This window comes from Ranitomeya variabilis, chromosome 6, assembly GCF_051348905.1.
Source record: "Ranitomeya variabilis isolate aRanVar5 chromosome 6, aRanVar5.hap1, whole genome shotgun sequence".
Classification (NCBI taxonomy): Eukaryota; Metazoa; Chordata; class Amphibia; order Anura; family Dendrobatidae; genus Ranitomeya; species Ranitomeya variabilis.
Genome location: NC_135237.1, coordinates 531,003,932 through 531,028,034, shown reverse-complemented (window position 1 = coordinate 531,028,034; position 24,103 = coordinate 531,003,932). Strand labels below are relative to the sequence as shown.

The 24,103-nt window shown below is 38.2% G+C and overlaps 1 protein-coding gene across 4 annotated transcripts in view; it reads left to right on the top strand.

Annotated features, from left to right (window-relative positions):
• Positions 1 to 24,103, top strand: part of TRPS1 (transcriptional repressor GATA binding 1) — a 322,262-nt gene that overhangs the window by 7,218 nt on the left and 290,941 nt on the right. For 3 of the 4 annotated variants that reach the window (XM_077271105.1, XM_077271108.1, XM_077271106.1), the window contains exon 2: positions 20,396 to 20,466. The exons of the other annotated variant lie outside the window; for it this stretch is intronic. The gene's annotated coding sequence lies outside the window, so the exon portion shown is untranslated. The remainder of the gene's footprint in view (positions 1 to 20,395; positions 20,467 to 24,103) is intronic. 4 annotated transcript variants of the gene reach the window in all.

Genomic DNA, 24,103 nt, shown 5'->3' with positions numbered 1-24,103 from the left:
ATCGATGATCCCGCCCTGTAGATGAAGCTCTCCTGTATATTACATTCAGTCCTGTTTTACGTCAGAGCTTATAGCCAGATTGGCATTTTAGGTTAGCAACTGTGAGATGCAGGGAAACACTCTGAGTGTTGCCAGTTTTTTATTTCTCCAGGTTAGGCACCCCACCCAATGTGACGCCCCACCCTACTTGGAAGACTATAATTCAATAGCACATTGCTTTCGCTGGTAACCCTCCCTATGGTTTTCAGCTCAATAATTATATGCAGGGATTTAGATTTTATCTTGATTTCGCTCAGGTTTGCTATCTTAGGAAACCCCAAAATAACAAAAAAAATATATATATAAAAAAAGCCTGATATAGTAAGTGACATGATGCAATAGAGTCTGGTGGAAAGTGGTGTAACTGAACCCCTACAGCGGTGAAGTCTCGGAGCTGATAAAAGACAGACGTATCATTATGTGCTATTATTCTTTTAGTTGTCTTTTGAGCGTTTTATACATATCGGTTGCTATGATATCAGTACACTGGTATTAACATTACTTAGCAGAAAACTGGACTGACAGGCTTTGATGTTTCTGAGAATCGTGTGGTTCTTCTGTCTTGAAATGGGGCTTGTATCATTTTATTACAGACTGAAGAACGTTCTTGGTTTTAAGGGAATTTGTGATGTCTTGTGTGCTCGACGTTCACTGAATACGTGATCTGAGCATTTTATTATTACCGGTACATATGTCTGTAGCTTTGTGGATCAGGTACTAGCCATATGGGATTAGACTGCTTTTAGGGGCTACTTGGTCACCATCAGTGGTTTAGTGTGGGTTTTCAGGGCTCAGGGCAAGGCAAGTCCAACCCATAAACACAAAAAAATTTAAATTAAAGTTATATATATTTATTTTTTTCTGTATACATTTTTTTATGTAACTTTTTTAATTATCCTTTAACGTTAATGTTAGTCCTAACCCTAGATATTTCTATTATTATTATTATTATTATTATTATTCTTTGCTTATGTAGCGCCATCACATTCCACAACACTGTACAGACATTATCATCGCTGTCCCCATTGGGGCTCACAATCTAGGTTCCCTATCAGTATGTCTTTGGAATGTGGGAGGAAACCCATGATACACGGGGAGAAGATACAAACTCCTTGCAGATGTTGTCCTTGGTGGGATTTGAACCCAGGACCCCAGCACTGCAAAGCAACAGGTTTTTAGAAAAAGTTTTTTTTTTTTAACAGGAGATACTTTAAAGGGAACCTGTCACACCAAAAATCGAAGATGAGCTGCGACCGCTGGCATCAGGGGCTTATCTACAGCATTCTGAAAGATGAGAAAAAGAGGTTATATTATACTCACCCAGGGGCGTTCCCGTCGCCCTTCCGGTCCGGGGCCTCCTATCTTCTTACAATGACGTCCTCTTCTGGTCTTCACGCCGCAGCTCTGGTGCAGGCGTACTTTGTCTGTCCTGTTGAGGGAAGAGCAAAGTACTGCAGTGCGCAGGCGCCGGGCCTATCTGACCTTTCCCTTTTGGGGTGACAGGTTCCCTTTAAAAAAAAAAAAAAAAATTTGGGACTGCTCCCAAAATATTTTCTATCATAAAATGACTAGTGAGAGGAGGGGAGAGGAAGCTGTGTGCCAATGCTTACATGGCTCTCAATATGATGAGGTCAACTTTGCCACCTTCGTCACTGATGAGAAATCCTAACTGCTGCACTCCGCACAGGAATCTATGGCACTGACCTAGATGTCAAAGGAGCCTGTGGCTGACGCTGCACTGGGGGAAATCTTGCATTCCTATATAGAATTTATCACATAGAACTTATCCCCCAGTGGCCTGTTTACCCATAATGCGCCACTGCCACACGCCTAGCTGCCTGTGAAAGGAGATCCTCTGCTTTCCTTCTATTTTTGATAATTTTTACTTTGGTCCCTACCACCTGTGGAGACCACATCCAGACCAAATTTCAATGGACCCCACCATAGCATCCACATGGGCTTCTAGTACGACCCTTGGACACAGGCAAAAGACGGCCCATGTGTAAGCTCAATAGACCTTTTTGCAACCCAAAAGCTCAATATAATGCTTAATTTCTCCTGTTTTGGAAGTGGTAGTAGCCTCTTACCTCTTGGGCCCCTGTGTGGTTGCACCAATTGAAATGTCCTCTCCTGCCTTGGAAACTGGACGGCACCTTTCAAATGTGTTTTTATTTATTACATTTCAGTACTTGGCCCCTCAATACATTAAAAAAAATGGTGGTTGGACGTTAAATTAGTCATGTCCGATCTTATGTGTGACATACTGTCGGAGAGTAGGAAATCTTTCACACATAAAAGATTGACTTTGGTCAAATGTGCGTAGGCATCGTTCCTACTATATGTTTCTTTGTGTGTGACTGGGCCCATCTAGGTGACTATAATCTACTCTCTTGAGTTACATTTACATGTGTTTTTGCTTCTGGATTTGGCCCACGTATACTTTTATGACCCCTTGCTTAATAGTAAGGGTATGTGCACTCATTGCGTTTTTTTTGTTTTTTTTTACGCACAGTTTGGTGAGGAAAAGACACAACACTTCACAGTATCAACAAAGTGAATTAAATTTCTGAAAACTCAGGCACATGTTGCTTAATTTTTTCCTTGCGGAATTGTAGCAGAGTCAATTCTTGCAGTATTTTTGCAATGTATTTCACTGATACTAGCGAATGGGGAAAAATTTGCAATAAAAACGCTTGTGAAAAATTAGACAAATTTTTCATATATTTTGCTTGGCATTTCTTCTGCCGAAACATCAGGATTTGTGGCAAAATAATTTTCTGCAAATTCTGAACTTGTGCACATAGCCTTATGCAGGTCATGGCAAATACCAGATGTCAGGATACTTCTATACAGTCACTGAGGTCATTTAGAAATTACTGAGCAGTAAGTACGGTATATAGGTTAGTTTCCAAAACTCATCTCAAGATAATATCTCAATTATGATTTTCTAAGGAGCTGTAAAGTTGTCGAAACCCAACTGGAGGCAGGTCAATGAGAGATGTGGATTTGCCATGTCTGTTATCTTCTTGTTTGGAGATTTTAAAGATCTTTTTAGCTCATATAATCAAAAAGGTTCTCCATGCACATGTTCCTTCCATGTGAAATTTCATTTTTTGCATTTTTTTTGTGATCTTATACTTGTGTTTCGGAATCTCCCTTATGAGGTTTAGAAATGCCTTGAGGTCATTTAACCTGCACCGTTGGGCTAGTCGAACTTATCAGGGTGCCACATTTTATATCACATGTGTGGTTAGATCAGATTGGTCTTGCTTTTTGTGTAGCCAATATACAATCTTCAATGTAAAGATCCTTTCATTAATAGGCAGAATATTCATGTTTGATCCCATAAAGGCATCGGGAGACGACTAGGTGAGATATTGATTTGGAAAGGAAAATTTCAACCTGGGAGCAAGTTAACCATTTTTTTTTCTACATTGATTAGACCAAATAAAGTAGAAAATGACAGCAACCATCCCGGTGTTGGAACATCCAATAACACAGGTCAACAAAAAAAAATTTTTTTTCTGGTGTCCAAAATATTTTAATGAATTTAGGGTATTTTTGGGGTGCTGATTCTGAATATGCTATCAGTTTTGCCAGATTGGCTCAAGTTTTTGAGATTTTTGGTATCTTATTTATAGCACTTGTTGGTAAATGCGACGCATCATCTCATTAATTTCTTTGGATTAGTACTTGAACTGAGCAGTTCTCAATATAGTTTTGTGTTAATTAGTGTTCTAAAAGTTTGTTCATAGCTTGATTTTTGCACTAACTTTATGTTGTTGTCTGTTTTCCAGTGAAAAGCATGAACTCATCAAGAAGAAGTTGTCTTAACGATCCAGACTCATTCTGTTACATTTGTGGTGAATACACACTGCCAAAACATAGAAGAAACATAACAGACTTCGTAAAAAAAGTGTATTTTGCCTATTTTGGGGTTATGCTTGGGGACCAAGACAAGTTTTGGGCACCACACATAGTGTGCAAAGCATGTATCGAATTATTACGAAAATGGAGCAAAGGACAAAGAAAAAGCTTCAAATTTGGTGTTCCAATGGTGTGGAGAGAGCCAAAAAATCATCATGATGACTGTTATTTCTGTGCAGTGCAAGTGCAAGGATTCAATAAGCATAAGAAACGAAAATGGGAGTAACATGGAATCTGCAAGAAGGCCTGTCCCTCATTGTGAAGATGTGCCTGTACCTGTGTTTACCATAAATAACAGTCATCATGATGATTTTTTGGCTCTCTCCACACCATTGGAACACCAAATTTGAAGCTTTTTCTTTGTCCTTTGCTCCATTTTCGTAATAATTCGATACATGCTTTGCACACTATGTGTGGTGCCCAAAACTTGTCTTGGTCCCCAAGCATAACCCCAAAATAGGCAAAATACACTTTTTTTTTACGAAGTCTGTTATGTTTCTTCTATGTTTTGGCAGTGTGTATTCACCACAAATGTAACAGAATGAGTCTGGATCGTTAAGACAACTTCTTCTTGATGAGTTCATGCTTTTCACTGGAAAACAGACAACAACATAAAGTTAGTGCAAAAATCAAGCTATGAACAAACTTTTAGAACACTAATTAACACAAAACTATATTGAGAACTGCTCAGTTCAAGTACTAATCCAAAGAAATTAATGAGATGATGCGTCGCATTTACCAACAAGTGCTATAAATAAGATACCAAAAATCTCAAAAACTTGAGCCAATCTGGCAAAACTGATGACATATTCAGAATCAGCACCCCAAAAATACCCTAAATTCGATTAAATATCTTTGGCACCAAAAATGCTGTTGACCAGTGTAATCTTTACGTTAAAACAGTGTTTCGACCCACAAAAGGGGTCTTTTTCAAACATTAATAAACATTAATAAACATTAATAATAATAATCTTTATTTTTATTTAGCGCTAACATATTCCCGATGGGGCTCACAATCTAAATTCCCTATCAGTATGTCTTTGTGTTGTGGTAGGAAACCCACGCAAACACGGGGAAGAACATACAAACTCCTTGCAGATATTGTCTTAATGGGATTTCGACCCAGGACTCATTGACTATCTGTCTATTGGGATTTGTGCAACCCCATAAACTAGATTTTAACAAAATGATCAGGTATTTTGAAAAAAATAAATAAATAAAATAATATATATATAATATATATATATATATATATATATATATATATATATATATATATATATATATAATTTATGGTCTCCTTTAGTTACATCACAGTCTGGAGCCATCAGGTGCATGTTGGTTCCAGTTATAGACTTAGGCTATGTTCACTTGAACAGTAATCATCCGTCAGAACGGATCCAGCAGTAACAAAATAGTTGTGCAGGCACAGCTTTTTTTTTTGTCCGGCTAAGAAAAAAAAAAGATTTCAACTTGATCTTTTTTTTTTTTAAACATTGAGGTCTATGGAAAACAGATCCATTAAATAGTCATCTGTTTTCTTCCTTTTGAAAGTGATCCAGTAAGCAAAAAACAAATTGTTTTCAAGTTGAAGAAAAACCGATGGCTGATTGTAGGATCCATTTTCCATAAAGTTCAATGTTAAGAAAAAAAATGGATCCAATTAAAATCTTCTTTTTCCTAATGGGACAAAAGATGTGTATGCTTTGTCTGTCAACAGATTGCTGGATACTTTCTGATGGATCATCAATGGACATGTATACGTAGCTTTGAATGTGGCAAATCAAATATATATATAATTTTTTTTTTTTTATTTTGAGAGAATTTTTGCTCCCTCTCATGCTGAGATGCTGTCCTCATTTTGTTTTACCTCTTAATTCATTTTTTTTAAAATTATTTTAGAGTAGCTTTGACCTCATTCTTTATTATTTTTGCTAGACTTGATTTTAGTTGTTTATAGACATAGGGATAGAGTGCTAAAATTAATGAGTTTTACATGCCAGTAATTTGTAAAATCAGAATTTTTTTGGTCCAATATAGAGTTTCCAATCTGGCAGTTGTTGTTCTTCTTTATGTTCATAGACTATATTCTGTTATGGTATTTTATGTTTTTGTTGTGTTTTTTTTTGTCTTGTATATATAAAGTTATACTGTTAACATATTCCCAGAAATGTACAACCTTGGCTATTTTGTACCATTTTTGTAATTTTTCACTACTTATATATACGGTATTTTAAATTATTAGGAAATGTTCCTATGTATGTCCTAAATCTATCTAAAACCATACGTTGTAATCGGTCCTAGAGACTAATTTGTACTCTTAATATAGCTTGTGGTTTTCATAGGACTATCCACAAGTAGAATGTAATGCTGCTTTATTTTTCTTTTCATCGGTAAGTTGCAGGATTTTCAGTTTGTCGTCTGAATAGTAAAGTTCAGAACATTTCTCTCGTTTAGAAGCTATCTGTCTGCTTTTTCTCCAAATTTTCGTGGGTTTGTTCTTTAATGGTTTCCTTCGGTTTTGCCTTAAACCATTTGAAACCACCTCTTTTCTGAGTGTTCGCCAGCTCGTTGCTCGTGAGAGATTATGTATGACAGTCTCTGTTGTATAATGAACAGGAGTATTGTTTGAGAGAAGGTAACGTATTGTGATTTGTGTACTTTTTTGGCAGTTGGCGTTCACTCAACTCTAAAACCCGAGTGTGATCTAACATCATAGATATCTGAATATTTTTCGGCAGGCAGTATAGTTGCGGTGTGTTTAAATCATCGCAGATAATATATATACAAAGCCCAAAATGGTAAACTCTGCTATCTCATGTGCAGGAGCTCGATGCCATAAAGGTGTCCAAAGTCTACACTGGGAATATTCCTCCTGAACGTTACTTACTGAATAATTTATAGTCTGACTTCATTGTATTATTATTATTTTTTTTAACTTATTATATCTTTATTTTGTTTTAATTAAGATATATTTTTATATGTTACATATTGTTGTGGTTTTGCAAATTAGTTTTTTTTTTTTTACTGTGGTGTAATAAGAATAATAATATTATTATTTGAAAGCTTGTACTGACGTGTTAGAATATTTTTAATAATATTTATTTAACTATGGTGCTTGGTCATTACCAGGTCCTAACCTGATACTGACAAAGCACCATGTTTGTGCCATTTTGATCTAAGTAGAGAGATTTTTTGCTGCCCCTAGACCAGTGTTCCCCAACTCCGTTCCTCAAGAGCCACCAACAGGTCATGTTTTCAGGATTTCCTTAGTATTGCCCAGGTGATAATTGCATCACCTTCACAGGCAATAATTCCATCACCTGTGAAATACTAAGGAAATCCTGAAAGCATGACCTGTTGGTGGCTCTTGAGGACTGAAGTTTGGGAAGACTGCCCTAGACTTACTATAGCCATTTTACAGAACCAAAGTTCAGGTCCCCATATGGGGTTTGGGGTCAAGTTTGGATAGAGTTTTTGTACCCACACCGACCTATGGACTAAAGTTCGCTTGAACCCGAACATCCATGGGTCTGCTCATCCCTAGACCTAAGCTTTAACCCAAAGACATTGGTAATTTACAACGAGGAACATGTCAGGTCCCCGGCTGTCCCACATATCAGGAGGTCCTTAGGGAGAAGACAGAAGTGGTTTATTGCTCCCTTTCTTTTCTCTTTTGCCAGTTTGCATAGTGCTCAATTAGCGGGACGGAAGCATTGTCACTGATGATTCTTCTCTAGGACTTGTCGATCATCTGATCTCAAGGTGATTGTCTCGTATAGCGGAGCTGTTGGGTCCTAGAGGACGTAGATCAGCTCAGCAGTTGGCTGTTTTCTCCTGTAGTTGGGGTTCAAATAAATCTCCCCACTGCGAGAGGGAACCAAAAAAAAAAATACTTTTTTTTTCATATAATATCCATATAACAAAAAAATCCCTATACATATGAGGTATTCACCTGAGCATAATAACAGGTTATTTGGTGTTAAACATGAACCGTAAAAAAATAATATAAACTTGCAAAAAAACAAACAATAGCACCGTAATTTATGTACCCCAAAGTATTGCTAAAAAATAATAGTTATTATATAATAACACAATGCACGGAATTTGTCCCACAAAAGAGACCGCTTCATAAAGCCACAGGAGTGGGGAAAAAAAAAAAAGTTTATGGCTTTGGAAAAACAGAGCGGCAGGAAAAAAACAAGGAATGTCATTAAGGGGTTAGTTTCTGGTACCTTATATACTGTATACAGTAGCTAGAGATGAACTGCCCTGATAATGTGCCTAATATCCAGATTTTGTTCTCTATAACCTTTAGTTTGTAGGTTTGTTACATGATAAATAGACGTAGAAAGGTAATAATGAAGGTATAAACCTCGATAAAGGAATATGAGCAGTGGATTTGTCTGTTTAGTAGAAACTCCATTAAATAATGGGAATGGGGCATATCGTCTTTGTAGTTTGCCCCAGCAGGAAGGACTTATTATATTATACATACCTACTGTATAGTGAGTGCTAGTGTAGTAATTCGTCCTTTTGGCTGCTTGTCCAGCCATAAAGGAATGTGTAGAACTGTATTATTCACCTGTTTAATTTGCTACGTGCCTGTAGTGTCACTGCAGTAGTATGGATATATGTCATTACAGATGGTTTCTGCCTTTATAAACTGACTTGTGAAACTGCCCCCTTCTTACCTTTGCTACTTTAATTGAATCATCGAGGCTTGCTTAGACCCGGTGTTAGGCCTCATTCCGACATCTGTGTTATTTTTTGCATACGAAAATAACAGAGATAAATTATTTTATCGAATTTTCACCTGTCTTTTTCATTTGTTTACATTAAGGCTATGTGCACATGGTCCACTGCGGATTTTTCCGCAGCGGATTTGATAAATCTGCAGGGCAAAAACGCTGCGTTTTTGCCGCAGATTTATTGCGGATTTACTGCGGTTTTTCTGCGGATTTCACTGCGGTTTTACAACTGCGGGTTTCTATAGGAGCAGCTGTAAAACCGCTGCGGAATCCGCAGACAGAAGTGACATGCTGCGGAATGTAAACCGCTGCGATTCCACGCATTTTTTTCCGCAGCATGTGCACAGCGTTTTTTGTATCCCATAGGTTTACATTGTAATGTAAACTCATGGGAAACTGCTGTGGACCCGCAGCTGCGGATTCACAGCGTTTTCCGCATCGTGTGCACATACCCTTAAAAACCTGCTTCTATTGATTAAAGGTTAAAAAATCCAGACAACACTAGAATAACACACTGATGACCAGGGGGTACATAGTAATCATGGGGCCCCATATCAGAAGTTTTAATTGCCCCTTCCCCCAGCAAAAATAAAAATAAGTAGTACTTGGTGGGGTCACAAAAGAGCATTTCATTGGATCCGCAAAGTATGATGTCAACAAAAGTGCCCCACAAACCCAGTAGGATATCCCCACAATTAATTCTTCCACAGTACCCTCTACGTGTAGAGTATGATGACCCTACTGTACCCCACCTCAACTCCCTTTGCTATGTATGATGACCCAAACACAGTAGGATCCCCCAGCCCTCCATGCAGCATCACACCCCTTAGAGTGTAATTATCCAAATTTCATTTCCTAGAACAGGGGTCCCGGGTCCCCAATTTGGAGCTCAAGAGCCACAGTGTGGCTCTCGGCTGTCTGCTAGCGTGGTGCATTAGCACCAGGTGTAACAAATAGCTATTAAGAGTAGATCTCTAGATGGTGACTTGTGTGTAGCCCTGCACAGAAGAGCAGATCTGAATGGGGTAAGATGGGGAAACCCTGGAGCTTGGCACACTGCCTCGGTGTGATTTCAGTGGAGAAGCTTTGGTTGTCATTATACTGGTAATAGGAGGATCTGGGTGTCACTACTGTGAGTGGGGCAGGAGCTGGATGTGGCTCGCGACCCTCTCTCAGAACTAAATGTAGCTCGCGACCCTCTTTAATAGCTGAATGTGGCTCTCAAGGTCGGAAAAGTTGGGGACCTCTGTCCTAGAACATAAGGGCTCATTCAGATGAGCAATATAATTGGTCTGTGTGTGCCATGGAACGCAAGCGGTTTTTCTCGCATGGACCAATCCTCTGTGTTTAGAATACTGCAGTATGCCACCATTCTGGACCAGAATGATGCATAAAATGTTAAGTCGGGCCCGGCAGGTATGTCGGCAATTTGGCACTGGCCTGATTTCTAATATGGTCTTCTGATCCGAACCTGAGGCCAGTTTTACACGTCCAACAGTCACAGGCTGAGTAGGCGTCTCAATGTCTGAATCTGGCACAGGTCTCCTGAACTCAAACTTAGCCGCCTCATAGTCATATGTGAAGCTCTGGAGTTCAGGTCACAAGACCCAAGACTGGTTCAGATATCTTGGTCAATACTCAGATCCTGAATGTTTTGTGATGATTTTTATTTACCATATTTTTTATAAATCTTGACAGTCAACTAATCCAGAAATCTCCATTGTGTTATTCTTCTTAGTTCATTGAAGGGCATTCTAATTTTTCTGAAGTGATTTCTGTCACACTTTTTTGTGTAGAGCTATAGGATCCCAGGGTTAGCCCACGTTCACACATTCAGTATTTGGTGAGTATTTTACCTCCGGATTTGTGAGCCAAAATCTGGAGTAGAACAATCCGAGGAAAAATATACTAGAAACATGTCACCACTTCTGCATTTCACACCCACTCCTGATTTTGGCTTACAGATACTGATGTAAAGTACTGACCAAATACTGAACGTGTGAACGTGGCCTATGTAAGATAATCGGGAGGCTTATAAAACTAATAGACGGAGTAACTCTGTTGTCTATAGCAACCAATCACAGCTCAGCTTTAAAATTTCAAGAGGGCTGTAAGAAATGAAAGCTGCATTGTGATTGGTTGCTATGGGTAATAAAAGCACAAGGCAGCTTTCCTTTCTTAAAGTTTTTGAAAAATGAAAGCTATGCTGTCATGGGTTGCTATGGGCAACAAAAACACTTTTTCTAGGCTGTCTTGTAAATGTGCCCCAGTGACTACAGTTGTCAGTGCAGTGACAGATAACGTTGCCTGTATTCACTACTTAGGATCTGTTCACTGTACGATAAGGGTGTTCATTTGTTGTTTTGCTGTATTTTTTATTTTTTTTTGTCTTAGGCCAGATTCACATTTTTACATCTACAGATGTATTTTTTTTTTGGGGGGGGGGGGGGGGGGTAAAATGGTGAGCAAAAATTGTCTGTAAGTCCAAAGAACATAGAAACGTAGCCAAAATAATTTTTTTTTTACCTTTTTTCTGTTTTTTAATCCATCTTGCCCATTTTAGCCTATAGGAAGTCCATCATATATGTCGGAAAACACTTTTTTTTTTTTTTCTCCAATTCAGGCGTATACGTCCAGGGAATCACATGGTGTAAATGTAAACCAAGCCTGATAGTGCTCTCGACAATAATACTAGATCCAGAACAGATACGCGACATGTGCATTTTATGGAGATGGCCGAGCGTTGTACTCAACCATCTCTGTCAAAATACTTCATAATCAGTTTGCAATAATAGACTGAAATAGTTTTATGTTCTGCCATTGATTAAAAGGGTTGTAGCCTCTATCTTTATTTTAACGAATGCATTGGGGGACATGATTTTTGGCACATACTAATTTACAAGGACTATAAATTTTCCAATTGGCCTACTTGGTGCCTTTTTTTCCCCTGGCAAACTGCACAGTTCACCTGTTCCAGGATGGTCACTTATGGATGAGTATGTGACCTGTAATCGCTCGTGCAGATGACCTTATAAATCGGAACGGAGTTTACGGACTGGCCGGCGGCTCTCCCATCCCATGAGTGACGGCTGCATAGAAATACATGAAGTTGTCATGCTCGGGTCGGAAGGGCCTCCGTCCAGTCCATGCTCTGCACTCCAATCTCTGTCTGATTTATTCCGCTGTCTGACTGTTCCCTAATACTTGTATATTAGTAGGTGCCAAATATTAATGTCCACAATACATTGGTTAAATAGACCCTGTCACCAGGTCCAAAGTGGCCATACTTTGCTCTTATTCTATCTCGCTGCTCACCTGAGTATTTGTGAGCTGTTGTTTTTTTACATTCCCAGAAAATAGAACTTTTTTTATTTATTCCTGATTTTTATGGACTTTACAAGGGGATGGAGCTCACGGGATTCATTGGGGATGTGTCTTTAGGCTTCTCTAACATTATTAACCTGTGAACCACGCCCCTTTGTAAAGACAATAAAAATTAGCAGGAAATGATAGAATTGATGACCATGTGACTCCAGCCTTAAAGGGGTTGTCCGGTCTAAAACTAAAAGTCTGCAGTGAATCTGTGTGACTTCAGACTTTTGAAACCTGGGCTGTGGAGTCAGTTGGAGTCGGTGTCTATTTGGTTGGAGTCTATCAAAAATGGATCGACTCCGAATGCTAAAATATATAATATATTGGGTACAGTAGCTCAGTGCGGGATGTGCTGTAATTGTTTTCATAAGAATTTGGGAAAGTTATGAAATGTCCTATAAATGTCTGTTCTATTCCTGATGTAAGGATCTTGGCTTTTAGTTGAGATGAATCTGTGCTGCACTTTTTATATACATGCTCAGTAGTGAGGTAATGCTGTGGAGTCAGGGAAATTGACTGTGATTTGCCGGTTTCTAAGCTGGGAATGGTGGTGATTTATGCAGTATGCATTCTCCCGGTCACACACCATTGCCACGCCATTGCTCCATACATTTATATTAAGCGAGGTCGCTCCCACTGGACAGCTTCTGCCCGGGAGTATGTATAATACCTACATCATCACCGTGCCTAGCTCAGAAGCCGGTGAGTCCTCGGCACTGGGAGGATTCAAAAGTCTACAGTCGCACAGATTGGCTGCAGACTCTTCATTTTAGACTGGACAACCCCTTTTAAATAACAACAATTGGACACCTTTAAGTCCTCAGATGACACCATGACTGTGCCGAACTATGAGACATAATTGGGCAGGAGTATTGCTATAATGGGTGCAGATGTTTGAGTTTGCTCTCGTGCAGACGACAGTATTTTTGGTCAACATCGGATCACACTCAGACCAATGTTATTTTATGGGGACATGCATGTGTCCAATTTTTTTTTTCCTTGAACTGAGCCTGCCTAGAATAAAATGCAGCATGTACGATTTTCATCTGATATTTGGATCACATTCGGCCATGGAAAAAAATCGAACCGCACTCGAATGACATCTGAGTACAGTCTGATTTCCATGGACTGACAAAATGGAGAAGATGGAGACATTTTTTTCCATATTCTCATCCGAGAAAATCAGATCAAGCTGATCATACTCTGATCAAAGTGTGATTAGCATAATTGACCTGATTCTCTCTGTTGGAAGAAAATGTGGTCATGTGACCCTAGCCTAACACTCAGTTCCTGTTTTCTGAGTGGTCTCAACAGCCCCTCTGGCACATAAGAACACAGCAGTATTATCAATGACTTGTACGTAGAGGGTGCAGTTACAGATTTTGCTTTGCGACCCAGGAACTTCATGTCAGCCTAGAGGCGTCCAATACTATAACTATCCATTTTTCTATCACGGCAATACTTTGCACCGAGTTGACTCTATAACCCTACAGCCAGTACCGTGCTTCAGTCACATTGCAGATTCTTGCATAATTCATTATAATTATTCCCTAAATCAAACTTTTCGATTTAATTTTCACATAAGGTTTCAGAAAGATGAAGCAAATATAGGATTAGGTTTGGGAAGAATAATTCATGTATTGCTGCCATTTGCATTTATTGAGCCGAGTCCAAATGCAATTATAAAGTTTCTTTCTGCCAAAATTGAAGGAAAATATACAATAAAAGGATAAATCGTGAATAGAACAAGTAAGATTAAACAGAAACGTGAAATTGTACGAAGCACAAAATGATTGGACTAAGTCTTCTCCGCGGCTGCCAAGGGTTGGGGATTTTTCCAGGGACACTTGGTGCTCCTGGGTACAGGCATCTGTTTATTTTCTACACCCTCCAATATCGTATCAAATCTTTTCTGTCAACAGTTCAGAGCCGTTGCCAAAGACATTTTGCTGCTAGGCCCGTGCATTTCTACACATTTCCTGCACATTTCTGCAGAGAAAGAAGTGCTACACCTCACGATGACCCACCTGCTCATTATCGCTGAAGCCCACCATGACCATGATGATGTAATAAAGGTTTGCTGATCTGAGAAATATACTATAACTCCACACATGACCTAATACAAACCCATTATGTAAAAGACCAACATAAAACTAAAGAAGCCCACAACTTTACCAAACCATAATACATCTGACATGGAAGCAACCGCTGGACATGATCGTAATATAATTTTATTATATTCTGTACATTAAATCAGGGTCCTTTTAGGAACGACAAACTACTCATTTTCCCCTAAGGATGGTTAAAGAATTAATGCCAAATAAAGCAAGTTTAACTGATTGCTGGGCGTCTGACCGTTGGAACCTCAAGCAAACCCAAGATTTTGGCTATGGAACCGCAAAAAGAGTCCTTCCATAAAAGGGTGAAATATGAGCATGTTTGGCCTCACTCCATTCATTGTGTATAGGGCTTAGAAAAAGTTGAATACAACGGCGCTAAGCTTTTTTCGGCAGTCCCGTAGACGTAAATGTAATGGAGAATGAGCATGTGCAGTTTTGCCACATTCAAAATTGGGTTACAGAGCCTCTTTTTCAGAGTTCCAGAGCCCCAATTTTAGGATTGCTATAGATCTCCACAGTCGGACTTCCACACATCAGTAAATTGTACCCTATCCTGTGGATAAGGAATAAAATATATATTTTTTGGGAACAGCCTTTTAATAGGCAGTATATAGCAATATTATTTGAGAATGGTGTTGCCTTAGTAGACTGCAATTTTATGGGATTTTGTGGACCCGTTAAGAGTTTTTTTCCATACGGTACTGTATATGGTAGAGCAGTTTATTGTAATATTTATTACCATTGCACTGTATAGCAACAGTATGTGGGCTGAAATTACTGGAGTAAAGGTTTATGAGTTGAATGAAGGTGGTTCTTCTTTGCTTTTATTCCGTTGTCTTGTTTTCTCTGCATATAATATTACTTCTCTTTGTATAGCCCAACGGCTCCACTAATATGCTCTACATGTAAAGCACTAAACATCTGATCAAAAGTGTATTCCACTTACCTTTGCTTTTGTCTCAATACCCCGAATTGCTAGGTCCATCACTAGGTTACATGTCCCACCACTTCCCTCAGCTACACTTTTACCTACCAACATCCCCTGGCCATTAAGGTACCGTCACACTAAGCGACGCTGCAGCGATACAGACAACGATACCGATAGCTGCAGCGTCGCTGTTTGGTCGCTGGAGAGCTGTCACACAGACCGCTCTCCAGCGACCAACGATGCCGAGGTCCCCGGGTAACCAGGGTAAACATCGGGTTGCTAAGCGCAGGGCCGCATTTTACCAGTGTAAAATGTAAAATAACAAACACTACATACTCACCTTCGCGTCCCCCGGCGTCCGCTTCCTGCACTGACTGAGCGCCGGCCCTAACAGCAGAGCGGTGACGTCACCGCTGTGCTGTACTTTCATTTTGCGGCCGGCGCTCAGTCAGTGCAGGAAGCGGACAGCAAGGGACGTGTGACAGACATCAGAGGGTGAGTATGTACTGTTTGTTTACATTTTACACTGGTAACCAGGGTAAACATCGGGTTACTAAGCGCGGCCCTGCGCTTAGTAACCCGATATTTACCCTGGTTACCATTGTAAAACATCGCTGGTATCGTTGCTTTTGCTGTCAAACACAACGATACACGCCGATCTGACGACCAAATAAAGTTCTGAACTTTAATCAACGACCAGCGATATCACAGCAGGATCCTGATCGCTGCTGCGTGTCAAACACAACGATATCGCTAGCCAGGACGCTGCAACGTCACGGATCGCTAGCGATATCGTTTAGTGTGACGGTACCTTTAGACATAATCCCACACCTACCTATGACTTGACAACTAGACATAATCCTGGTTGATTGGCTCATGGATGAGTTGCCTTTGATGCACGTCTGGTGGTCACTGGTTCTCCTTATGGTCGCCTATTTTCATGTAATCGTTCATGCAATGATTATCGAAAAAAGTTTGCAAATTAGCTGTCAACCAGCAGGTTCTTCAACTCTCATACAACCCCTTTAATTATTATCTATAAGGTTAGTAATCTTAAAAGCTAATACCTATCTAACCGTAGCCAGGAAAAAAGTTTTTGTGCTCAATCATTTGCCTCTGTCTCTCTGACTGCATTATTTGTATTTTTACTTTCTTTATCCTTTAGTGTATCTTATTTCAGATCCAGTTGGTTCTTATGATCGTATTTACAGAGTGTAACATGAAGAACACATGCCCAATTCAACATAAACGATCCTCATGCAGAATTTTTTAGGAGTTTTTTGTAGACCTGATCAGCTTCAAAATCCTCCTGCTAAAAGTCTTAGAAAAATCCTTGGAAAACTCTTCCTATTAATTTCTATGAGAAATCGCCTTGTTCTCACAATTAGTTCTTTTTTGTTATTATCCTGAAAATGTTTTTTTTTTTTTCTAATTAGTGTAGTTTCTTTTGAAGCTTATTTTGGTTCAAAATGAGGCAATGGCCAACCAAAAGGCTGCGAAAAAATTTTCAGGATAAGAAAGTTGCTCCCCAAGAAAGGAGCATTTCCCGAAGTGGTTTACTCTTGAAAAACTCTTTTTTGGATTTTTCGGTCTCAAAAAAACTTTTGATGAACATTGTCTAAGAGTTTACCCAGTGTACGATGTTCCAGATATAATACAGGAGTAGTGTGGTCTTGTATGATAAAGGCCTCAGGCACTCATTTAAGGATCACAAACAGGGTGCTACTACTGCACCAATGATAGTTGTGTCAATATTTCCATCCATGTATTATATGGTCAGCCGTATATTTGAGGGCCATTGTTTAGCAGCTGTATATGGCTGGTTGCAGCTTTTCTTGGTTGATCATTGGCGTTCCAAAAAAATGGACTTGCGTCAATCAACTGATTAAAAAGTTGCTTCTCAAAAATATCTCTTCTACCCCCATCAATCTCTAATCAAGTGGCGAGCCTTTAAAGCATACCAATATTCTTTTTTTTTTTTCATTAATAACTTTTTACTTACTTAATTGCCCTACAGATCTATGGCACCTGGGTTATGAGCCCCCCACTGTTCCCTTTAAAAAACTGCTCTGAGGAACCCTGTTAAGTAGGCAAAAGCACTGAGCTGCTGCTTGAGGACGCGATCGGGTTGTGTTTGGAGATCACATACTTTGTTTAGCCCTTATACTGTTCTGTGCTCATTCTCATTCATTACCTTAGTATTTCTGCTTGCTCAGCAGCAAGCTCAAGATCATTTTTTGGGAATCAGACCTTCACCGGTCGACGTGTAAGGTTTGGTAAAGATATTCGGGGAAAAAAAGAAGCTGTGTTTTCATATTTTTTGCCTTAGACTAGTTTCAAGTGACAAAGACCCGAACTTCCTGAGTTCCACTTTAACGTAAATAATGATTTAAGTTACGGTATTATTTAAGTTCTGAAATAGTAACTATAATAGAAAGAAGTAATACTGAAAGAATAATTATTTCCATATTGCAACCGTTAATCGGATCAAATAATAATTTTTCTCTTTTTAAATATTGGCTTCCAACTTTTGTTTCAGTGAGGCTATTCCGTGTAAGATTATTGAAAGCCAGATATGAGTATTTGGAGCCATGTTATTATAATAATAATATTAAATATATATGTGTGTGTGTGTGTGTGTGTGTGTGTATGTGTATATATATATATATATATATATATATATATATATATATATATATATATATATATATTTATTTATATTCGTGGAAAAGTTCTCAGCAGTAAACTTTAATAACCCATGACTGTAATTGTGGATAATTTACAATCGAGGAGAGATTTTGATACAGTTTAACTGTAGTGTGTACTGTGATCGAATGCATTGATTGGCAAGTTTGGCAAGGTGATAGGTACTTAGCTCAGCGATACTGGGGAAATTACACAATGTTTAAATTGCTCTTTACAGTTTTGCTTTATGCGGCTGTGGAAAAATATACCTTTCAATATAAACCAAATTGAGAAGTTATTACCCTGTATAAAAGCTTTTCTATATATATATATATATATATATATATATATATATATATATATATATATATATATATATATATATATATATATATATATATATATAATTTTTTTTTAAGATTTCTGTGATTTTTTATTTAATATATCTTTGTCCATGTTGTATTATTCACACCGCGAGGCTGCCAGAATAAAATACACCGTATATGTTTCTGTCTACTATTATTCACACCGCGAGGCTGCCAGAATAAAATACACCGTATATGTTTCTGTCTAACTTTATTTTTTTAGCTATAGAATATAACACTTTTTTTTTTTTTTTTTATCTTTTAATATTTCAGCCAAACTAACTGAAAAAAGTAATGTTATTTTATATTGAGCAATGATTGGGCATTCCATTTATAAGTAGATGGTATCGTGCCAAAATTAAGAATAGAAATGATGTGAAATTTAATTTGTGAAGCTAATATTCGGGTCCAGTTAAACACCATGATTTACCTTCACAAGTCAGATTATTAATGTTTGATGTGTGTCATTCTAGAGTGTTTCAAACTAAAATTATTAGGCTATGTGCACACATTAAGGATTTTTTGCGTTTTTTCGCAATAAAAAAAGTGATAAAAATGCATAAAAAACGCCTACATATGCATCCTATCATTTAGAATGCATTCCGCAATTTTTGTCCACATGAAGCGTTTTTTCCCGCGAAAAAAATGCATTGCTGTAAAAAAAAGCAGCATGTTCATTAATTTTGCGGATTTTTCGAAAAAAAAAAAAAAAGCGTGAAAAAAAAGCATGCGGATTTCTGGCAGAAATGTCTGTTTTTTTTGTCCAGAAATTTCTGCAAGAAATCCTGAACGTGTGCACATACCCTTAATCAGAGGTGTCAAACTGCATTCCTCGAGGGCCACCAACAGGTCATGTTTTCAGGATTTCCTTAGCATTCCACAAGGTGCTGGAATCATTCTGTGCAGGTGATTAAATTATCACCTGTGCAATACAAGGAAATTCTGAAAACATGACCTGTTGGCGGCCCTCGAGGAATGCAGTTTGACACCTCTGCCCTTAATGATCTTTGAAAAATGTATTTCTATATATAAGCGGAATGCAATGGGCAACCATATTTATTACTAATTTTCAAAGGGCTCTTTGCCAAAATTTACTTTCTTGACAAGGTCACAAAAGTCACCGATGAAGCCCTTTTGGGCTGCCTTGGGCTTCGGGAAAGACGAAACTCAAGTTGGACATACAATTTTTCTATGGTCTTTGTGACTTATCTTTGCTTTCTAAACATGGCAACTGTTGCAAACAAGGAAAGATTGACATTGTGCTAATGGTTACACTGGCCTTTTTATGGCTAGAGGCTAGGATTAGAGATGCAGTTGACCCTATTGGCCAAGGAAATGAGTGAAGATGGCATGAACGAGGGTTGATTTGCCTGTTTGTGCCATTTTAAATCCTACAATCATGTATGTTTATGTCTCTTATATTGTTGCCTTGTATGTTGTTCGGTTTCGCCAAGTTGCTTTAGCAAGTGATAACATTTCATCCACTCGACTCCCTTAAATGGACGATTCTAACATTTTCCAATCAAGTGGTACTTTATGTTTCTTCGATAGACCAAGCTTCTGTAATGTCAGTAGATCTTAGCTGTGTCCACACCTTGCAGATTTAGTGCATTTTTTTTCTCTCGGATTTGTGACAAAACCTGATGCCAGCAAAATGAATAAGAAACTTTAAGTGTCATGCACATGTTGAGTATTTTTGACTTGCAGATCTGGTGCAGAAAATAATCTGCAGTATGTCAATTCTCTGTACGTTTTTTCACCGTTGACTTTACGCCAGTCAATCAAAAAAGTAAGGAAAAACGCACCAAAAAAGTGCATTTTTGCAGATGCGATTGTCCTGCCGGGAGATGCAGTAATGGCAGAAATTTTGCTCGGCGTCTGTACATACCCTTACGCTGTAGGTAGAGGCTACTTTACTCATAATTGCCATTTTTATTGCCTTTTGCTTCAGTCTTTGCAGCCATTTAGCTACATTTCTTATTTTATTGTTATAGTCCAAAAATCAATGTTGTGGCGAAACTTCGAAAAATCTTGTAAATCCTGAGTGCATGGGTGTAAGTTTTGTATGCAAGTATTCGATCTGGCTTAAAAATATACCCAACACATTTCAGTAGTTATATATATTAAATATATATACTTTGATGTACATTTCTTTTGAGAAAATGTTCTTCTGTATTGAGTGGTAATGTATCATTCTTTCTTATGTAGCACTGACACTGTACTCCGCTCTTTACAAAATGAGATACGTCGGTTAAGCAAAGGAAAGCTTCGTCACAAGGGTAAGTACTACGTACCTACCTGTGATTATAATTTTTTTTTTTGTGTATCTTACATAAAAATGTGTACATAGGAGTGCCAGTTCATCATTTGCATAGTTCTTTACGTCACATTTTGTGTTTTGATTTTTCTTTTCATTGGTGAAATTTTTCTAAATGGCACACATGGGTTCAGTGAATTTTGCAAAAATTTAAAGATACAATATTTTTTGTCTTTTGCTTTTCTTTTTAGAATAAAAAGTTTCATGGTCCTGTTAATATTATTATTATTATTATTATTATTATTATTATTATTATTATTATTTATTGTTATAGCGCCATTTATTCCATGGCACTTTACATGTGAGGAGGGGTATACATCATAAAAACAAGTACAATAATCTTAAACAATGCAAGTCACAACTGGTACAGGAGGAGAGAGGACCCTGCCCGCGAGGGCTCACAATCTACCAGTTATGTTACCCTTTTCAACTCAAAAAAGTTTTGTGACACTAAAGTTGCAAATGTTAAATTAGGCTAAAAAATGTGGAAACCCAATAATGCGAAACAAGCAAAAAACAAAACTAAATAAAGTGAGAATCACTAAACAAATGAAATGGTAAGAAGTACGGAAAAAAAGCCAGTATTGGAGACCTTTTTGCTGTGGGAAAAAAGGCACAAAAGGACTGATATTCCTATAGTTTTCTCCCTGCTTTTTATTTTTTTTATTTTTTACTTTGTATGTATATTCTTTGCCGTCCACGTCCAGGCAGATTAGCTACATTTCCATGGTTTGTAAATTTCTTGATTATGTTGCATCATGTGGACATAGAAACATCCAGATCACTGGAGATTGACTTGTAACCTTTAGCTTGTTGATATTGTTCAACAATTTTGTTTCTCAAGTCCTCAGACAGTTCTCTTCTCCTCTTTCTGTTCTCCATACTTAGTGTGGCACACACAGGCACACAATGCAAAGATTGAGTCAACTTCTCCCCTTTTCATCTGGTTTCAGGTGTGATTTTCATATTGCCCACACCTGTTACTTGCCACAGGTGAGTTTGAACCTACATCACATGCTTGAAACAAAGTTATTTACCCACAATTTTGAACAGGTGGCAAAAAATGTTGCCAGTTCTGGGGGTTTAGTGTGAAATTATGTCCAATTTGCCTTTTTTTCCTGTTTTTATTTGTGGTGTTCTAATATACACAAAATAAATAAACTTGTGTATAACAAAACGTGTAATTGCAATAATTTTCTGGAATATGACTATATATATATATATATATATATATATATATATATATATATATATATATATATATATATATATATAATCTCCTACACACATACAGTCATGATCGAATGTGTTGGCACCCTTGAATTTGTTCCAGAAGATGAAGTATTTCTCCTAGAACATTCTAGAACTTACAGGTTTATTTATATACACACATAGTCATGGCGGAAAATGTTGGCACCCTTGTAATTGTTCCATAAAATGTAAAAATGTAGATGTATAGATGTCTGTCTCATTATTATACATATATTATAATCCCCCTAAAAAATTTAAAAACGTTGATCTCGATCTTTGAAAACAAAAAATGTTTATACAATAAAAATCAGCTTCAGTTCTGCGTTCCCATACATGTAAAACATATGTAGTCATCCATGTTCCCATTAAAAGAAATCAGGGGTCATATATATATATATTTTTTCCATTAAAAAAATACATTCATATAATGGATGGTACTGTAAAAATGCATAAGGATATTAACATTCCATTTGTCATACTTAGTAAAATATGATGCAGAGACATTTATCCAGAAATCACAATGGATTATCTCAGACAGATTCCTATTACAATTTTCCTGTGTATTCCCTGGTTAAATCCCTAATCCTTCTGTGCCTAAAAAAGTCAGGACAGTCTGATGTGAGGATTTCCTTTTTTTCTGAAAGAAAAAAAAAAGCAAAAGAAAACAATGTTTCCCCCTTGTTCCTCCGTCTGCAGTGCCTGTAATGGTAATCGACCTTAAATCTGTTTATATGCTTACATGTGAAATTCATATCAGCTTGTTTGTTTAATGTCAAGGCAACTGATATAATAATTGCTCTTCCGTACACAGGAACGTCGTCATCCTGTATGTTACATAAATGTAATTAGGCTTTGATGCTGTGCTGCTCATGCGTATGTTTTATCTCCGTCGTGATCCATTTCTGGATAATTAAAGAATCTTTTCCAATAATTTTTTTTACGCATTTTGCCGAGAAGTAGGTTAAGACAGGAATCCCTCAGATGGTTCTGTGCTTTTCTTTATTCAAAGGAGCTTTCAGTGAGCTTGGTATTGAAGACCTGTTTCCAGTATGGGTCATCGATGGACTGTGGAGGTTTGACTCTAAGCACCCCAAGTTGCTAGGGACATGGTTCCTCTCTAAGTTCTGCACTCTCCTTATTGTTTGCTAGGCGGCACAACTGGTGGACAGGCACAACCTCTACCAAATGCATGAAGGTATGCATGGCAAAAAGTAAAGGGGATGCTGCCCTTGCGTGTATTGGAAAATGATCTTGTATTCCAGAAAATACAACATTCCCTTCATAGTTACCCAGAACAGTGCCAGGGGGTAAGTAAGCTGCAATACCCCAGGTACTAGCCGAGGTTTAGCGCTACGCTTAGTAAATATTGTAGAGGATATGATTTGGGGGTCACATTACCAAACAATATATGGGATATGGCTGTGGAACCCCAACCCCTTTACATCAGCTGATGGACGAGGATATACCCTCACCGATCTGATATTGATAGCCTATTCTAGGGCAGGTGTAGACTGACATTTTCTCCACATCCAAGAAAATCCCTCCAATTAGGCTAATCATCACACTCTGATCAGAGTTTGACCAGAGTGTGATCCAATTTTCTCGGACGTGGAGAGAGAAAAAAATAAAAATAAAGTTTCTCCACCTTCTCTATAATGTCAGTATCTATTTTCATGTCATCCGAGTGCAATTCAAATTTTTGTTTTATCGTGGAGCCATAGACCTGAATGTCCGAGTGTCTTCCAATATCGGAGACAAATCGTTCACGCTGCAATTTTTATTTTTCGCCTGAATTACTTGGTCCAAGGAACAAATTGGACACGTGCTCCCCCCATAAAATAATGTGGGATGAGTGTGATCCATCAAAAAGACGGATGGCACTCGTCCGATAACTACTGTGGTGTGCACGAATCCTAAGAGTAAGTATATCCAACACCCTAGTTTATTTTTTCTCTCCAGTTATAACTGCGTGGAGGAAATAAACATCTAGAAATGACTGTTTGCCATAGAAAGTGGTGATTCAGTGGTTAGCACTGTTGCCTTGCAGCGCTGGGGTCCTGGGTTCAAATCCTGCGGAATATGTTGGCACTATATAAATAAAATAATAATAATTATTATTTATAAATCCTACCTGTCACGATTCCTCTGCTCAGAGAGCCTGGGAATCAGTGATGGACAGCTCTGTCATACTATCCTGTGCTGGGACGTGCTGAGCTGTTGGTGCTTTGATTAACAGCTCGGTTGACCTATCTGACTGGGAGGTGCAGAGATTTCCACAGGTGCTCCCTGTTCTTGGTAACTGCCCTGCTATTTAGGTGAGCTGTCTGGCCCAGATCACTGCCAGGCTA